At 52.4% G+C, this 18,140-nt stretch overlaps 1 protein-coding gene across 1 annotated transcript in view; it reads right to left on the minus strand.

The window, feature by feature from the left end:
• The window catches only part of SEMA4C (semaphorin 4C), a 56,572-nt gene extending 39,045 nt beyond the window's left edge, over nucleotides 1-17,527 (minus strand). Inside the window, exon 1 of the mRNA XM_072979140.2 lies at nucleotides 16,796-17,527. The gene's annotated coding sequence lies outside the window, so the exon portion shown is untranslated. The remainder of the gene's footprint in view (nucleotides 1-16,795) is intronic.
• Between the last annotated feature and the right edge of the window lie 613 nt (nucleotides 17,528-18,140).

Below are 18,140 nucleotides of genomic sequence, written 5' to 3' on the forward strand. Positions count from 1 at the left end.
CCTTTTCGATTTCCTTCACCGGTTCTTGGGCAAAGGATAACTTTATTCACCAAAGGGTACTTTTGTTCCCTGCACTGTATTCACACCTGCCAGCGGACCGCCTGCGGGCCTCCCAAGGGCTGCCTCGGAGAGAGATCAGCAGCCGGTCCAAATCCTCTGTGGCCAGAATGGAAGGCTGATCCCAAACAATGAAAATGATGATCAAGGAGCTGAGCCACCTGCACAAATGAGTCCGGTTCTGCCAAGAAACCCTCCGATCATCGACCAAGCAAGAGCCAAATGAGCTTCTCTCCAGACAGGGCTGACCCCAAACATTTGCCGCCTGAGGCCAAAACCAAAGGTCACCCCCTCCCCGCTTCTGTCTATGAACTAACCAGACGAGGAGCTTATCCTTATTTTACCCCGGTTACAGACTAAGACTGAGGCAGCAGGCTCAATTTAGGTAGGCCCCAGAGCGCAGCCGGGGTATCCAGGAGTGACCGACCGCCATGACAGACTGCCATAGGAGGCAGCCACCTCCCTCTACCCAACGGCAGGGCCGAGCTGGCTCTTGTGCTTGGCGCCTGGCCTTTACAGCTCTTTCCACCCACAGGGTGCTTTGAGAGTCGCCCGCTTTTGAAAGCGCAGCTGTCGGTACTTGAACTGTGCCCAGGGGCAGGACTGGAGGTGAGAAGGTGAGCAGGGGCCGAGCCCAGCAGCTTAGAGGACAGGCTGCGGAGCAGGGCCTTGCGTGAAAACTTGCTATGAACCCAAGGCCAAACAAAAGCGAAGACGACTTACTCATTGGGCTAGCTGCCCAAAACTGAGAGAAAGAAAGAAAGAAAGTCAAGACCAACGAGTTCTTTCCTGGTCAGCCAGCAACTGTAAACAATTTGCTGCATTAACAGGATCCGTCCCCTGCCCCAAGGAGCATCCCATCTAAATGCACCTTTTCCCACCCAGGAAAGGAAAGACAATATATCCTGCACTGAGGGTTGGAGGTCTGAACAAGAGGCGCAAGCTCTCAGATCCAGGCAGAGAGCCACCGCTCTCCACATTGCCAAAACAGAGCTGTACAACTCGGTCAGTCCCACACCACGTCTCCCTCAATCCGGCACTCCATGCCAGATCCAGAAAGCAACCTCTCCCTCCGCCATCCCCTCCCACCCCCCTGAAGTCCCCTTTCTTGTGGTTTTCCTGTACTTTAACCACTTCCTGCTTTCCAAATGGATCCAGAGCTGAGTCAGCTCTGGAGAGGAATTGGGGGCAGGATGGGTTGGGGGGAGGGAGAGGACAAGACACCGTAAGCCTCCCAAGAAAAGCAGCCGCGTTTTCCTTTTCCAGCTGAGCTGGGATGTGGGCCACACCTTCCTCGACCTCTGGGAATTCAGTGCCAGCCAGATCTCTTTCCATTCTTGGCCACGTTTCCTCGCTGAGGAAAAAAAAGGGAGGACGCTGGAAAGGAGGAGGGCCAAATCTCCACAGCTGGGCGTGGAGACTGAGGCATTTTACCGCCCAAGCAGAACTTGGAAAAGTTCCTTTTTTTTCAGATTCCACAGGATGGCCGCCAGCCAAGGGAGCTGAGGGAATCTGAAAGCTTCAACCCAGAAGAAATTACTTTCCCCAGCTCAGTGCCTGAGGAGAGAGACAAGATGGCAGCTACGGCCATTCCAGAGATGGAAATGGACCAGATTGAAGTCATATTTCAGCACCGGTTGGGGGGGGACAGCACCTTCCATGCCAAGCGGCAAGCTTTTGGGGGGTAAATAGAGCCGCCTTGGAATGGCCACCCCTTGTGGCCACTCGCGCCCCACACGGGCAGTGTCTGCCACCTGAGGTGGCCACCCAATTTGGCCTGAGGATAGAACCGGCCCTGATCCTAAACGTATGGGCACTGGCTTAGAGTCTTCCGTGGGGAGAGAAAGGTGCTGTCTACCTTCCTCACTTCAGGAAAGCCTGCGAGGCGTTGGGGAGATCATGGGTTGCTTTCACAGGGCCAGGGAGGACGGGCGGCCTTAAAGGGAAGCCAAAAATCTAGTCTGAGGGATGAACTCTGCGCCTGCTACTAAAGCAACCCCCCCCCCCCAGGGACCCATCCCATCACCCCTCCATTTCAACCTGAATTCTGGGGATTGGAATGAGGCCCATCCTTAAATTCAAGCATTTTAAGGGTCACAAACATTTCGGGAAAGCTTTCCGTTATCATGGACAAACGCCGCGAATGGCTCTCCAACCCACAAGGGGCCAGGCCGACCGAGAACCTTCCGTCCCACAGATAGCCGGAGCGAGTGGCTGAGGGCGTGCGCAGTGCCTGGAAAATAGATACGCCACCACCCCCGCCAGTAGCTGGAAAACAACCCAGGTGCCAGGTTCTGCCCCGGGGTTTCCACCCGGCTGTGGCCAAGTTCTATTTCGGAAGTTCCTGCAGATAGCCGAGGGACGGCGAGGGTAACAAGGAGTCCATGAAACACCACACCCAGCCTCAAAATAAGCAACAGTTAGGAACTTAAAACAATAACAACACCACGATCCCATCCACCCACCCGGAAGGGACCCATGGAGATACCGCACGGAGCCAAAAACCCACGGCATTTGGAAAAAGCTAAAGATCTCTACCTTTTTTCCCCCGTCCATGGAATCTAAAACTAGAACACTCCCACAGCTATATCAAGAAGCGCAGAGTAGACACGTCCTAGAAGTAAAAGTTTGAAAGAAGAAAGCATGGAGTTGAGAAGGAACGGCTCTTCTTTTTCTGTGAAAGAAACAAAAGCAAGCTCCTAGCCCTCATGATTGCAAGGTGGCTTTCTGGATGCATCTCCCCACCTGTGGGATTTCAGCAACTCAGCCTTTCTTTCTTCAGAACACGTCATAGCTGCCTCCACAGGAGGCATTTTTCCTTAGTATTTTATGAATCTCTGCCTCCCTCTTCGTGAGCCCCATTGACCAGACTCCTTATAGCACCTTAAAGACATCCAGATTGGCTGCCACGTTCACTAATTCATCCCAAACAACCACGTTGCTGCACGACTCCATTTCATTTCAGGGAAGGCCTGCACAAGTCCCAACTGCACCTCGATCTGATTGCGGACGTGTGCCAGGCCGGCGTTCCACCTCAGGCAGCAAAATATCTAGGGGTGGGTGGCAGGTCCACTCCCAAGTCCACAACCCTGCTATCATTCACACGACCATCGACGAACGGGGGTGTGTGGTTTATCAGGGATGGGATAAAACCCAAACGGCCTGTTATCTCACTTGGACCCATTTAGAGCATCTCTGAGTTACGTCTTCAACATGAAAAGGAATCGGACAACTTGATGCGCGCACAGGACCTAAAACACCATGTGTTCTGCTCCCAACAAAATCTAATAACTTCATCAGGTCTGTTTGCTCTGCAGTTGCCAATGGGAAGCCCTGGGAAATTTTATGCCCAAGCCAACTTGCCTCTGATACAGGAGAGGACACATGGCGGTCATATTTATCACCTTATTCTCCACAAATTTATCTAATTCTCTTTTAAAGCTAGCCAGGCTGGCAGTTCTCTCTACACATAATGGGAGTGGGTTCCACAGGTCCATCAGATGACCCCCCCCCAATAATCCCCGATTCCAAAAACATGAAGGAACATTTCTGCAATGGTAGTGATGTTTAGAGAGTATAGTTGGATAGGGACCCAGCTGTGATACCTGTTCCCTCCACGGATATACTAATCTACCGCACACGATGCGACCTTTCCACATTACAAGCCCTCTGAGAACTTCGGCTGCCCTTCCCGTGTGTCTTATTGCTCCTTCTGGAGCTACGCAGGGCTGGAATCGTAGGCAGTTAAATGTTTCAAGTGCAGCTTCACTCAAAATTTGCATCAGGGCATTATGCTACTGGCAGGTTTATCTCTGATTTCCCTCTCCTCAAGGGAGACTCCGGTTTGGTTTACATTACTTAATCTGCAAGGAAGGAGAGGGGAGATACAAGAGCAGCCAGGACAACGCTGGGTCTTGACGCTGTCTTGGTCTACTTCTGATCTGTGATTCCAGGCACCGGTTCAGACGTGCATATTTCATCATGCAAGCGTGGCTTGCAAGGTTAAGGGAGGGACTGAATGCGCAATCGGGAGCGTTGTGGATTTCAACAGCACAGACATTCAGCTGCCATTCAGGTGCAATCGAGTGAAGAGCGAGCCATGTGCAAACCAGCTATATAACACGCCATCAGCATTCACTGGAGCGCATCTCACAGACAAGGCCTGGGTGCATGGAGAGGCTTGCGGAAAAGCACTTGATGAGAGCGTTTTTTAGCATCTAACAACCGCGAGGCTGGTAGGAGTCGCAGCTGCAATTGTTTCGCATTAAGGGAAACAGGAAACGTCCTCCCTTGCTGATGTCCCCCGGGGGTAGGCTGAGTTCACGGCAAAAAGAGGAATATAAATGGATTTCCGGAAAAGGGGAAAGAAGGGAGGCCAGTGGCCGATGGAAACGGAAGGGTGAGTTCATCAGGAAGCCCACCCCGCAGAGCAGAAGTGCTCACATGGCCGGATCCCTGGATCTTCTGCTCTGCAGGGGAGGAAGCACTTAAGCGAAGGCAGGATGTTCGAACCCAACCTCAGAGACCATCAATCAGTCAAGATCCAACTTAACCTCTCAGCAGAATCCGAAGTGTGTTCTTGGTGACAAAGCAGAGCGGTAAGCCAATAAACCCAGTGCCCAGAACATGCACAGAGTTCTCTTCTGCTGGGGGAAAAAAAAGAGCAAAGTGTCTAGATTACAACTTCGCAGGCGCGCTAGAAATCTGCAAAAAATCTGCAGATTAACCTCTGCTTTCCTTTGCCTTTCTACACCCCTCATTCCGGAGCCGGCCACGGAGGAAACCTTCTCCAGCATCCCGCCTCGCTCCTGAATCCGTGCAGACCTGAATGTGCCGGGTTCTCGTTAATTTATGCAAATTTAAAAATAGCTCATCGCAGAATGTTAACAGCTGTCTGAGAATTCAACTCTGGTTGCAAAATGTGAGAATGAAAGAGAGGGAGGGCGGTCTTCTTTCTGGAATCTTTTCTGCTTCTCATTTGTGTTTTCAAGACAGACCTCGCTCCTGAAGCGGGAGGCGTGAGATCTGGAATTACAGAAACCTGGTTTTGTCTCTGCTTGGCCTTAATAAACGTTGAGGGAGGCCCTTGTGTGAAAAATCATATCCGCTCACGGAGGGATTGAGGGAACGGCTTCCTGCCCCACTAGCATCCATTAGCATAATATCTAGGATAGCTGTGTTGCATCAGCAATTACTGTTATTGGGGATCATGACTGTGTTTATTTTGCACACATTTAAGCCTCTGTGGAGTCATTCGCAATCTGCTTTCTGCAATGCACTGCGGTTCATCCCGACCATCTTGTTTCCTGCCTGGTCTCCCAAAACCCAGGTTTTCAACTTCTCGGCCAACTAAGGAGAACGTTCAATACATCAGATGAAGAAGGCTCATTTAAAAAGGATTAACTCTATAAAATATATTTCAGCCTTTCAAGATTCTTTGTTGGATGTTTGCTAAAACACAGCTGGTTGCGAGATGGTCTTACGTAAGAGTCAGGGGGGCTACGGAGCTTAAGTAACGATCATTATGTACTCTTGAGTTGATTCTGACTTACAGCAATACTTGCCAGGGTTTTCAAGGGACCAGATTCTCAGAAGTGGTTCTCCAATTCTTCCTTCTGGTGGCACTCCGGGACCACCATGAAGATTCCCCACAGCAACTCAGGACAACATCAGCCACGGATACTTCCTCCAGATGTTGATCTTCGCGGGTCTGCTCCAAGGAGGCACACTGGAGTTTTGAACTTCCAGACTCTCGTGCTCCCACCTACTGAGCTATCCCAGCTACAGCTTGCACAGAGTTGTGCCCGTGGCAGGGAATGCAACCCTACATGCTCTGGGTCAGTGCTTTCCAACCTTGGGGCCCCCAGATGTTCTTGGACTACAACTCCCAGAAGCCTTCACTGCCCAGCTGTGCCGGCCAGGATTTCTAGGAACTGTAGTTCAAGAACAGCGGGGTTACCCAAGGTTGGGAACCGCTGGCGAGGTATTCCTGGATAGCTTCTCTCCCAGGGGGGCACAGTGGAGATCCTGGCCTTTAGCTCTGCAACCAAGTGCTCCAACCCACTGAGATGTATCTTCTCAGGAAGCAGCTCCCTCTCCCTGTGCCAGGGGATGGAGGAGGCTGAGCTTGACCAGTTCCTTGGTCCCCCACCACTCATCCAATTCCTATGCCGGGTGCAAGTGAGAAGCCATGCTTTGATACCATGGCGGTGTCCAAAAGAGTTGTTACAAAGCAGAGGGAGAAAATTTCCTGCACCATCCCTGCCTCTCGCTGATGCAAATGAAATGAGGGCAGAGATGGCTCAGGTGCTCACCGCTGGGCTGGAAAGAGCAGAAATGCAACAGGCTAAGAGGAGCGCAGCTCATGCAGGCATAGACCCATCCGCTCTCTGCTCTGGCGCCTCTCTTCTGTTTGGGGAAAGGCACACCCGGCCAACCAGCAAGCATCCTGTACAAAGAGGTTTCTCCCTAAACCAAAACATGCAGAGAAAGAAGGATCTCCGCAGGTGTGAGAAGGGAGCGTTCAAGGCAGGGAAGCCGTCCGAAAAGAGAGAAGGCCGGGTATGGACTTCTGTCGCACAAACGGCAGGAGGGGAAAGCATCTCCATCATTTGCCTTCCTGAAACCAGAGGTGTGTGTCACACATGTAGCCCCAACGTGGCAAGGCTCCTGAATTGGCAGGGGGAAAAAATACAAACATGCGCCTTCCTCCCGTCCTCTCGTGGCAAAAGACTGAGGCTTGGGGAGAAAATGGAGAGGCTGATGGAGGCCAGAGAGAAAGGGCAGCAGGTGTGAACCAGCTCACCCTAGAATCAAACTCGTTCCTCTTAGATTTATTCACCATAAAAGTGCTTGAAAGTACTTCGGCTTGGGTTTTGTTGTTGCTGGAGCGGTCGGATGTGGCTACGTTCCCCAAAAACAGGATTAAGATCTCCTTGGCATTGATGCTCCATAAGGAGAGGAACTCTCCTAACACCATCTTACCCACAAGACAGCAGTAAGATTTTTTTATTCAGGCACCACAAATTCCATTTGCCACACTGCCCCCACTTTGTTGACCAAGGATTTTTGCCTTGGTGGCTACTGTGGCCATCATTTCTTTTACGTCTGCTGCTTTAAGCACTGGCCTTTAACATGTTCCTGTCTCTGAACCATCTCAGACAAACTGTTATCTGGTGGGTGAACCAGCTCAGGATAGAAGCCCGATCATGACGAGACTGACTGATGATGGGCCAAAGCTGGAGACATGCTGAACTTCCAACACACACTTCAAAAGAGGCCACAATGGTTTGGACAATGCTGGGGGGTGGGGGCTAAACTTTCACCTCACTTTTGCTGCGGGCTTTGCAACGAAAGGGGCACACCGGCCTTCCCCCAACTCTATTCCCCTTTGATGTTTTGTATTACAACACCCATCATCCCTGCCCCTTTGCAACGCTGGCTGAGAGACCAATACGGGCTGCCCATTTCAAGTATCTGGAGATTCGGCTAAGACTGGGCTGATGTCTCTCGTGGGAAGCAAAGCCTCTCAAATCGCGATGGATGCTGCAGATGCTCAATCCCAGCCAGAGACATGCAAAGGATACTTTCGCACCCCATCGAGCCGTGTGCTTTGGCCGTGTGAACAAGCCACCCTGAGAAAAGCCAGGACCTTCTCAGAGTGGTGTCTCCACCTCAAAGACCGCTAGGCAACACCGTCTCTTCCCAGACAACGGTTGCAGAAACTCTTGAATCGGTGAGGACCTCTCCGTTGTGCTCCAGGAGAGGGAGCGAATTCCGCACTCCAGACCTCGCCGGGGCCACTTACGTATGCAAATACGCTTAGGTAAGTCTCAATTATAGATGAAGGCAACTACTTCCTAATGCAAATAGATTCAGCTGCTACAGTTAGATAGCGTCTCACATCTGCAAACGCTTAACACTTGCCTCGGTGAAGTTGTCTAAGCGAGTGGGGCTAAAAGGAGAGCTGGCATCGGCGCACGTCGTGGGGAGCTTCCTGCTTTCCTCCCGGAGCGGAGAATTTAATGCCCTTTCTGCTCTGCTAAACCACAGCTTGAAAAAGTTCCTTTTCTGGAGAGAAGTGACCAGAAACCCCACCCACCCCCAGGTCGGCATGGCTGAAATTTCTGCGTCTCCTAAGGGGGCTCTCTGGGACTGTGGAAGGCCTCGGCTTGACTTCAGCAACACAAGGAAGCATCTTCAGCCTTCATCATCATCATCACCACCACTGCCACAAATCCCAAGGATCAAAAACAAAAGTTTTGTGGCACTAAATAACAATATAATAATCACATGGCATCAAGTAAATTCAGGCTCATGGTGACCCTTTTCAGGGTTTTCCAGAGAAGACTCAGAAGTGCATTACCCTTCCCTTCCTCTAGGGGCAACCTTGGGACTGTGTGCAGCTGGCCCAAGGCTACCCAGGCTGGCTCTTCTCCCTGGAGGCACAAGTGGGGAATCGAACTCCCAACCTCTGGGCTCCGCACCCAGATTCCTCAACCACTGAACTACCCAACCAACTCTTTCCGGCACTACAAAGGCTAAAAGGTTTCCTTGAGCGTGAGCCTTACAATCCACTTCCGCAAACCCAGGGAGTGACATATTTAGCCATAGAGGTTTACATATACTTTAAGTATAAATGAGTGGGGTGGAACCTAGTATATTTCACTCCCTGGGTCTAAGGAAGTGGGTTGTAATCCACAAAAGTTTGCACTGACATACATCTGTTAGTCTTTAAACCACCAAGTACTTTCCCTTTGGTTTTATTTTATTTTCACAGTGGAACAAAGTAACACAGCTTTCTCTTTGAAAAGTAATAATCAGAATAACCCTCTGCTCCCAACCCACCAATTTAAGATGATTCTGTACAAAGCAGCCAGCTTTTTACTGGCGGGCACATCAAAGAAGCCCCTCCCCCCGCTTGTGTTGCTCAGTGGGTTGGAGAGCCTGGGCTGCACCGGTCAAAGGCAGGGAGATTAAATCCCCACTAAGCCCCCCCCCCCCACAAGAGGGGCCAGTGAGATCATCCAAACAGACCATGCACAGTTTATGGGTATGATGTATTTTGACACCTGGGAAAGTCCTAGAACGCCACCAGTAGGAGGATTGGGTGAACCACTTCTGAGTCCTAAAACACGCTGGGAGGGGGGCCGTAAGTTGGAACTGAGTTGATGGGGCATTATTACCATTCTATCAAAGAATCACCACTTAGACGGAAACAGGCAAACTCGCCAGCCAGCTCTCTGTGGGTAGACTACTGGCAGTGCTAACCCTGCTTTCTGGAATTTGGCCACTGAGGCAACAGGAAGAAATGGCACAGCCCAACTTACTGAGCGTCCCACAAGAGGAAACCAAGGTACATTTCAAGGTGAGGTGAACCCATCCGAGAAAGGTAGAGATGCTCTCTAAGGGAAGCAGTCTCCTCTCCACCACCTGCGGAGAAGATTCACCGCCTGAATGCATCTTTGGCCTGGAAACAAAGGTATTTAGTTATTTATTGTCACTTTTTCAATGCCTCATAAAACAAGACGTTTCTAGGCATCGTACAACTTAGTTAAAACGTAACGACAATAATAAAATCATAATGCAACAAAATCGCAATCAATCAATAGAACGAGGCACGACACAGAACCAGCGAAAACAAATCGACACATCCGGAGGCAGCCTCGCAAAACACCGTTAAGAACTCAAAAGGTTTTTGAATCAAGCTGCAGGGTCTAAAATGAATGGCTGCGGGGTGGTGGTCAAAGAGAGACAGTGTGGTACAATGGTTAGCATACAGGGCTAGGAGTTTGAAGATCCCAGATCTAGTCCCCTTGGAGCCGTGAATTTTGTTGGTCAGAATCCTGCTGGGATTTCATTTTGGAGTAAGCAAAATCAGGTAGGTTGCAGTGATTGCCATTGCTAATCGCAGGCCCTGTTGGTGCACTCATTCATATGACCAACACTCAACCAGACATGCCACCAGCATGTCGGGAATTGGTGCCAATTTGCTGCCATGACTCACACTGTTTCACTTATTCTAGAATAAAAACCCAACTGGATTCTGGCCACTGGTTGTCTCTGGATCAGCCATTTTCCTTTCTGTCCGGCCTACCTCACACGGCCATTGTGAAAATAAACTTGAAAGGAGAGGACCCACATGGGCCACTTTGCATTTATTAAGGGAAAGGCAGGAAATAACCGTACCCAACAACACGATGAATTGGAATGTTAAACAAGCCAGAGGCAAGCAAAATTATTTACACACATGCCGAAATGATAATGGAGGTGCTAGAAAAACGGTGTTATGGAAAAACATTCCAGAGTATGGCGGCCAGCGCAGAAAAAGCCCCTTCTCTCTCATCTCCATAATCAAAGCCTCCAGTTATAAAGGTACGAAAAGAGAGTCAGGTTCTATATGTTACCTTAAAATATACACAATCATATTAAATAGAGATGGGCACGAAATGCTAATTTGGCAGTTTGTGCAAGTTTGTATATTAGCTGAAGAGGTGTTTGGAGCTTCTCAGTCCCGCCTCCTCAGGCAGATGCCCATTCAAGAGGCCTCAGAGTGGGCGCCCAACAGAGGAGGCAGGGCTGGGAAGTGCCAAAAGATCTGTTAGGCTGACAAACAACTGGCACAAACCACCCAACCCGTGTTTCGCGCCCATCTCTCATACTGGACCATGTGTTTGAGATCCCGAGGTCTCAAACCATGTAGATTTTTCATAGACCTAAAACATAAAAGACCAAAATGCCTTTTAAAATACAAACACACAAAAAATGAACAAGGCATCCCTGCAGGTAAGAGTTAAAATCGGCACCAGCGAACATAAAAATTTCTCCACAATATGGGGGATAATAATGCTGGACTACCTTGCAGGGCTGGTATGAGGATTTTGACAAAGCACACTGAATGATCAAGATTAAATAACCATGATTTTTAAAAAACACAACAACTTAGCAATCAGTCTCATGGTTGACTGTGGGACTCCCTGATTGTTTTAAATCATAGGTGGGGAAAATGTTGGGCCCCCCTCCCGATTTTCTGGTTTTGAATGCTCAAGACACCCCAGATGGAGCAGGACGGAGGGCATCTCCCCGCCTCTTGAGTGTTTTCTTCAAGGCAAAACCTGAACAGCCAGTCCTGGATAAATGAGCCACAACACAGACAGTGCACTAACAGCAGCCTCTTTATGGAGACCCTAAAGGGCCCCCTCTCCAGATCCATCTTGCCATCCATCATCTGAGCAATGTGCAGAGCGGGAGACAGCGTCCTCTGGGGCACAGCTAGCCAGCCGTTTCTCAGATGAGGACTTAGAAATGCAGGTTTGGGCTTCAAGCCACCCACCCATCAAGTCCAGATGGCAAAAGGCTAACTTTTCCAAGCATGACTGGCAAAGACCATGGACTAGAACAACCTTTCCAAAATCCTCTACCTGGGTCAGGACTACTGCTCCCCTTATCCCCATGCCAGCCGGGATGCTGCACGTTGTAGTTCAGCACCTCTGAAGGGATGGACGTAGGGGGGAGAGAAAAAGAAGGCCAACAGAGTGATGCAGCCTCATTTAGCTTGATAAATAATGGATCAGGGCTGAGCCAGAGATGGGGGTGAGTAGAAACATTCTCATGGCTGATTCTTTACAGCTTGACTCACTCACTTTGAGCCGCACGAGAGCAATGTTCTCCAAAGGGGTTCTTCTTGGCTCATGCCTGCTCTCTGCCAGAGGCATTTTGTCTCCTGGATAGGCATGGTTTTCATCTTTCAGGGGGCTGATGAGCTCCCTCTCGGACTAGGAGATTACACAGGGTACAGATTTACTCTCCGACCCTCACTGCACGGACCACCAGGTCCAGCTGCCAAGGCCAGAGAGCAGGACAGGCCACAAGCCACGCTGCTCGCAAGCCCATCCACAACTACAGGGCTGTGTTGGCAGTCGATGTGAGCACAAGAACACAAAACCAGGTTGGGGGAACCGACTACCCTCCCTGGCGAGGAAGACGGCTGTGCGCCAGCAACCGACGGCAGCGTGCGTATCTGTGTGTTTAAATTAGAACCTCTCCAGAAGCCACTTCAGTCGTCTGGAAGCCACGTTGCTGCTGCTCCACCCCAAAGACAGAAGCCACAAACAGAGATAAAAGGGCCCGGGAGAGATCAAGGGGAAGACGCAGCTTCAGCGCAGAACGAATTTGGCAACCGGCTTCGCTCCTCGCCTCAACCCCCAACTGGATCCAACTTGGGGAGCTTCGCAGATGCTCTGATCCTGCCTGCAGAACTGCAATTTGGAACAAACAGGCGCCCTCCCGGAAGAGGGCAAAAGCTGGAATAAGAAGGGAGGCACACCTCCGGATCTGCTAAAAAACTGGCCAGTGCTAAACGGAGAGTGTCGCTCACCTCAAGCTCTCCTAGGAGAAAATGCCCTCCCGCCTTTTGTTACTATCCTGAGTGCACTCCCCCCCCCTTTTTTTCTTTTGCAAACAAACACTCCACGGATGTTTACTGTTCCCAGTTCAGCACCAAAAATGGGTGGGAGGAGGAGAAACGGGAGGGTGAAGGTGGGTGGGTGAGAGGGGGGAGGCACGGCCCCCACTTAATCACCACCCAACCCATTATTAGGGTCCCAGAAAAATCCCCTAAACTGCCAGCTGGAGGATTGTGAGTTGTACCTGCACACATCCGGAGGGCACAGATTGCAGAAGGCTGGTTTGAACCCACCCCACCGTCCTGCAGGGCAGAAACCCTGGCACCCGCAGAAAGAGAGATCAGAAAAATAAGGAAGCTGAGAAGGAAAAGACAAGAAGGAACCAGAGATTCCTGTACTCCTTGTTCCCTTGGCACCTATTTCCATACACGCACACGCACAAAGTACTGATATTCTGGAGAGATTAACCTGGGTTAATTAAGCTAACCACTCTTTGGCGCTTTATTCAAAACTTAAGTCCCAGATTAAAACTTTTCAAGAGAATGTGGATTGATAGCCCCGGATATCGCCCCTTTGCTCACCCTAGCCCTTTGTTAAAAACCTACGGTAAGAACGAGCTTGTTTAGGATTACAACCAGCCAGGAAATCTGCAAGCTAGCAGGTAAGAGTCACAAAGGCTGCCCTTTATCCCCAGCCTTCATTACTCAAGAGTTACATCTGAATACAGAGGCTCTGCTATTTCACAATAGCAGCTAACGGTTGCTGAGAGATCCTCCTTCTTCTGCTCCACAAATTAGTCTGATCCATTGTCTAGATATGTGGGCAGCCATCTTGTGGACATGAGTTCCAAAGGCATTGTGCTTTATAGGTAGAAGTCCCTGCTTTGGTCCATCTTGAATGTACCAGTAATAAATTTCAACCATTCCTTATTGAATGCATGCGGGAGAGACAAAGAAATGTGGAGGAATTCGACTTGCTGGATTGCTCACCTTCAAAGCACATTTAAGGGGTACGTAAACAACTCAGATTAAGTGATATGTACACTGAGAGAGAGAGATTCTTGAGTCTTGGCTTTGCCCTGTGCGATTCTGTGCAGGGTTGCCAACTTTTCAACTGCCCACCGATCCTGCGCCACTGGACGTTCGCAAGCAGACAGGTGGGCTGGTCCCACACCCTGGAAAGCTTCGCCTGCCACTCTGTTCTCCCCAGACCGAGCAGTTTTTATGACTATTATTATTTAACGTGTAAGAGCAAGCCTGGCAGGGTTTTTTTTTCCTGGTCGGCTGGCAATCTTCCTTCTGCGGCGCTATTTCACGCCTGCGCTCGAATGCCAGGAGAGGGGAGGGGAAAGGAACAGACCGAGAGGATAGTCCTTGACAAACTTCAGACCCGAGAGAGAGGGGTTCATCGTAAAAAGCTAGGCTGCCCTCCTGGCGCCTCCCTGCCTTTCTTTGTTCTGGTGGAAACAAGCCCTCCGGATCTGTTTGCTTTTTAAGAGTTACTTAAGGGGGGGGGGAGGAGGAGGACCAGAACATAAAAGAGTGGGAGACTCCCTTGATTGCAGGCCCCCCCCAATACACACAGGAGTCAGAGGGATCCTTCTAAACTGTCCTGCATTAAAACGAAGAGGCCAACCAACCCAGCTGGCAGCTACTCTGGTTCCAGCTGGCGGAAAGAGACCTGGTATTGGGGCTTTCTTGGAAAAGCTGGTCCAGCTGGGGGTTGGGGGGAGAGACAGATCCTGCCCCCCCCCAAGCCTCCAAATGTTAAGGAAGAAAAGGCAAGCTCTTGCAATGGGGTGGCTGGAATCTGGTTTAAGGAGGTCCAAGGACCCCTAAAACTGACCGACGGGATAGCTCCAGGACAGTCTCTCTTATTTTGGCTGGCCTACCTCATAGGACTGTTGTGACGGGAAAATGGGAGATAAATATGTAACTCATCAATAAATATGGGAACTTTTCCCCCCTCTTCCAGAAAGGGGAGGAGAGGGCAAGCAGCCCAGCTGTGGCTTTGCCAGCGCAATCTCTGGGAGAGGGAAGTGTTTTGTGAAAGCCTCTCGGAAAGGTGCCGGCCCAACGGGGAGCCCTTGGTCTGTTGCGCACCAGATCCAAAGCAGCTGGCGGAAGGAGCAACCTCACGCTCACAACGCCGCCGCACTCGTGGGAGAGCAGCAAATCCGTCCTAGAATGTTATCCTCTTATCTAGCTAGCCCACTGACCCAGGAGACAGAGAGCACATTTGGTGTTGTGTACCAGAGATGTGGACTGGTGCACAGGGGGAGCCGGGTTCAAGTCACTGTTCAGCCACGCACACCCTCTGGGAGATGAAAAAGGTAACCCATTTCTTGGACATCTCACACTGTAAATCCTACTCGGGTTGCTGTATGGCTTGATGTCCTACCCCCGGCCCCGGCCCCCAAACATCTTGGAGCTTGAAAAAGTTCCTTTCTGGGATCACCAAAGGTCTCCGCAGGCAACACGGGAAGGGAGCATTCCTGCGGGTCTGAGTTCTAAAAGCTGTAATGAAACAAAGGCACTTTTCCAAACTCTGCAAGCAAGGAAAAATTCAGCCCGATGAAGCCTTCTGCAGAACCCCAAAGCTTGCACATTACTAGAGGCGTTTTAACTGGTCCTATAAATAAAAATCTTGCGCTTCGGTCTGTTTTTCGACTTCGTTTCCTGCTTATGGATCCGCCTCGGTGCTGACTTTGATTCTGAATTCACTAGCCGAGATTTATTCTTTTTCGCTCCGGTTTGGCTCCCTCCCATATTTGCTCCGCAGCACCTTTAAAAGGGGATCTGGGCGTAGAGCTCCCAGCGCATGGGGGGGGGGAGAGAAGGGGCTCCCATGCCCCATGGAAACCAGAGCGATTTCTTCTCGAGTAAATACACCGGCGTAGGGTCCGCCTGGGCTAGCTGCCAAGCCAGGAAGCCAGAACGCCCCCGGGGCGAGAAACCAACGCGCTGGAAGGGAGTCAGACCCAAGGGGCGAAACCTGATCCGGAGCAAAACAGAAACACACCCCAGCACGCGCATTTACACGCACAATGGGAGTGGACGGGAGAGGAGAGAAAGAAAAACAACTTTCCACCGGTTTAAAAAAAGCGGCAGCAGCAACACTCCCAAGAACAGACGAGCCGCGCAGCAGCCCCGCCACCGTAACACAAATCAGCTTCCCCCCCCAAACCTATCAAGGGAGCAGCTGGAAGGGAAGGGGGGGGGAAGGCGCTCTGCTGGCATTCCGCCTTGCCTCCCCCCCCCGGGCTCGAGGGCTCCGATCCAGCGCACGTTCACTCCTCCTGCCATCCCAGCTCCGGCTTACTCCCAGGAAAGCCTGCCACCGGATCGAGGCCGCGTTCTGCCGGAAAGGGAGCAGGTGCTGCCTTTCTTTCCTCCCACCCCGCAAGAAACCGACCCAGCCCAACCCGGGGCAGGCTTTCTACAGGCAGGGAGGAACAAACCCACCCGTTCACACGCGCAGCTCTGCCCGCAGCCGCCTCCAGAGGGAAAGACGCTGCCTCCCCCCTCCCTGGCTTTGGCCAAGCCGGATCCAGTGGATCCCGGGGACCGAGGAGCGGGGGGGGGGAGATTGGGAGGGGGAGCCTTCGGCGAAAGAGATGCAACAAGAGCAACGCCATTCGGGCCCGTTTTGCAAAGGGAAACCTTTCCTCCTCCTCCTCCCCCCCCCCCCAGGAATCGCACCGCAAGACCATCGCTTTCCAACCAGCGCTCTATTGCTGCCTTTACGGGGGGAAAAGAAACCAAGGAGGGAGGGAGGGAAGGAGGGATCGAAAATGCAAGCGACGGGGGCGGCCGAGGGTCAAAGATCCGTGTCTGGGTGTCGCGTGTGAGCGCGCCCCGCGCGCCCCCGGCGCACAGGTCGCTGCACACAAAAGTCGAAATGCTATTGTTTGACCTGGGGGGGGGCTTCTCAGGACTGGGGTGGGCGTGCGCAAAGCAAAGCCGCTGATCTTAACCCCCCTCCAGTTTTGGGGGGGCGTTGCAACGCGGGGGGAGACGTTCCCCCCCATTCCCCTTGTTCTTTCTCCCCCTCCCTCCCCCTCTCTTTCTTTCGTTTGCCCGCGATCCAGAGCTGTGCGCGCAGCCTGCCCGGAGGCGCCCCTTCCTCCCCAGCCTCCGCCTCCCCCTCCCCGACCCCCCCCCCTTCCCTCGCAAGGTAAACACCGGGCCGTGCAAGCTGGAGGCGGCGGCGAGCCAGAAACAATAGCCGCCTTCCACGCCGCCTCCTCCTCCTCCTCCTCCTCCTCCGGGCCGGAGCTCCGAGCAGCCCCCCGGCGGTCGCGGGGTCGGTCTCCGGCCGGGGCCGGGGCTTACCTCCTTCCTCGCTCGGTCTCGGCCGCCCGGCCGGCTCCGCTCCCTCGCGCTGCCCCGCGCTCTCGTCCCTTCCCTTCCTTGCAGCTCCCTCCGACGCCAAGGAAGGCAAACAAGGAAGACGGAGTTCGATCCAAAAAATAAATAAATTAATTTTAAAAAATTTTAAAAAATAATAATTAAACAATCACAGCCCCGAGTCCGGAGTGGGGGCGCGATCCGCCTCCTCCAAATTGCCCCAAAAGAGGAGGGGGGAAAAAAATAAAGAAGATAAAAGTTCAGGCCACCTCGAGCGAGGCGCTCCGCGGGTCTCCGCACGCCCGGCGACGGCTTTGGCGGCTCTTGTTGCTGCTGCTGCTGCTGCTGCTCCGCCTCGGGCTCTCGGCTCCTTCCCGCACATCGGGCGCTTCCCCCGGCTCGGCTCGGCTCGGCGCGGCTCGGTCTTCCTCCTCCGCGCTGGCTCTTCCCCTTTCGCTCCTTCTTTCTTTCATTACTCCGCCTTCCTTGACGTCAGGTCCCTGGGCGGGCGGCCGGGCTGGTGGAGCCGGGGAGAAAGGGACCCGGGCATGGCTCGGCTCCACCGCACACACACACACCCCCGCGCCGCTTCCTCGCCCGCCCCTCCTTTGTGCCGGCCCTCCGGACCCACAGGGCGGCTCCGATCCCGGCCCCAGCCCACCGCCCCGGGCGCAAAAGGCGGTCCAGCGGGGGAGCGCGCCCTCGCTCTGCTTTTCTCTCTCCCTCCCTCCCTCCCTCCCTCCCTCCCCCCTTTTCCCCAGCTCGTATGGGTCTCCATGAGAAAGCTCGGGGAAGGCGTGCAGGAGCAAGGCTCCGAGCCTCCGGACTTTGCGATCGGCGTTTGGCTTCTTCAAGGGCAGTTTAGATTGGATATGCCTCCCGCCCCGCCGGGGAAACAAAAGCGCCCCAGTTGCGCTGATCCGCATTCATACGATACGAAGGGGTGAAGATGAATCAAGGGATGGGGGCGCGTGTGTGCGGAGCGCTGCCCTCTGCCGGACAGAGGCGGCACTTCTTGCGGCTTCTCTCTCTCTCTCCCTCCCCCCTCCCTCCTGCAGAAATTGACTCAAGCCACTCATGTAATTGACCTGCCTCTGTCCCCTGTGTTTACGCTCCAGCCCGCCCTGTGAACATTGATGATCACGACACACCTGTCCCCTTGCTCATTTTGTCCTGTAGGCACCCGTGCGCATACCCTCCTGTCCCTTGAACACTACACCTCATGTCGCTGAAGATTTGGGCGGTTTCATTGAAAAGTCACACCAAATAAAGGTCATTCCAGGTGCCCAAATCCTGCTCACTCGTGCCATCACGTGAGTCTTTCCACTGC

This window comes from Pogona vitticeps, chromosome 8, assembly GCF_051106095.1.
Source record: "Pogona vitticeps strain Pit_001003342236 chromosome 8, PviZW2.1, whole genome shotgun sequence".
Classification (NCBI taxonomy): domain Eukaryota; kingdom Metazoa; phylum Chordata; class Lepidosauria; order Squamata; family Agamidae; genus Pogona; species Pogona vitticeps.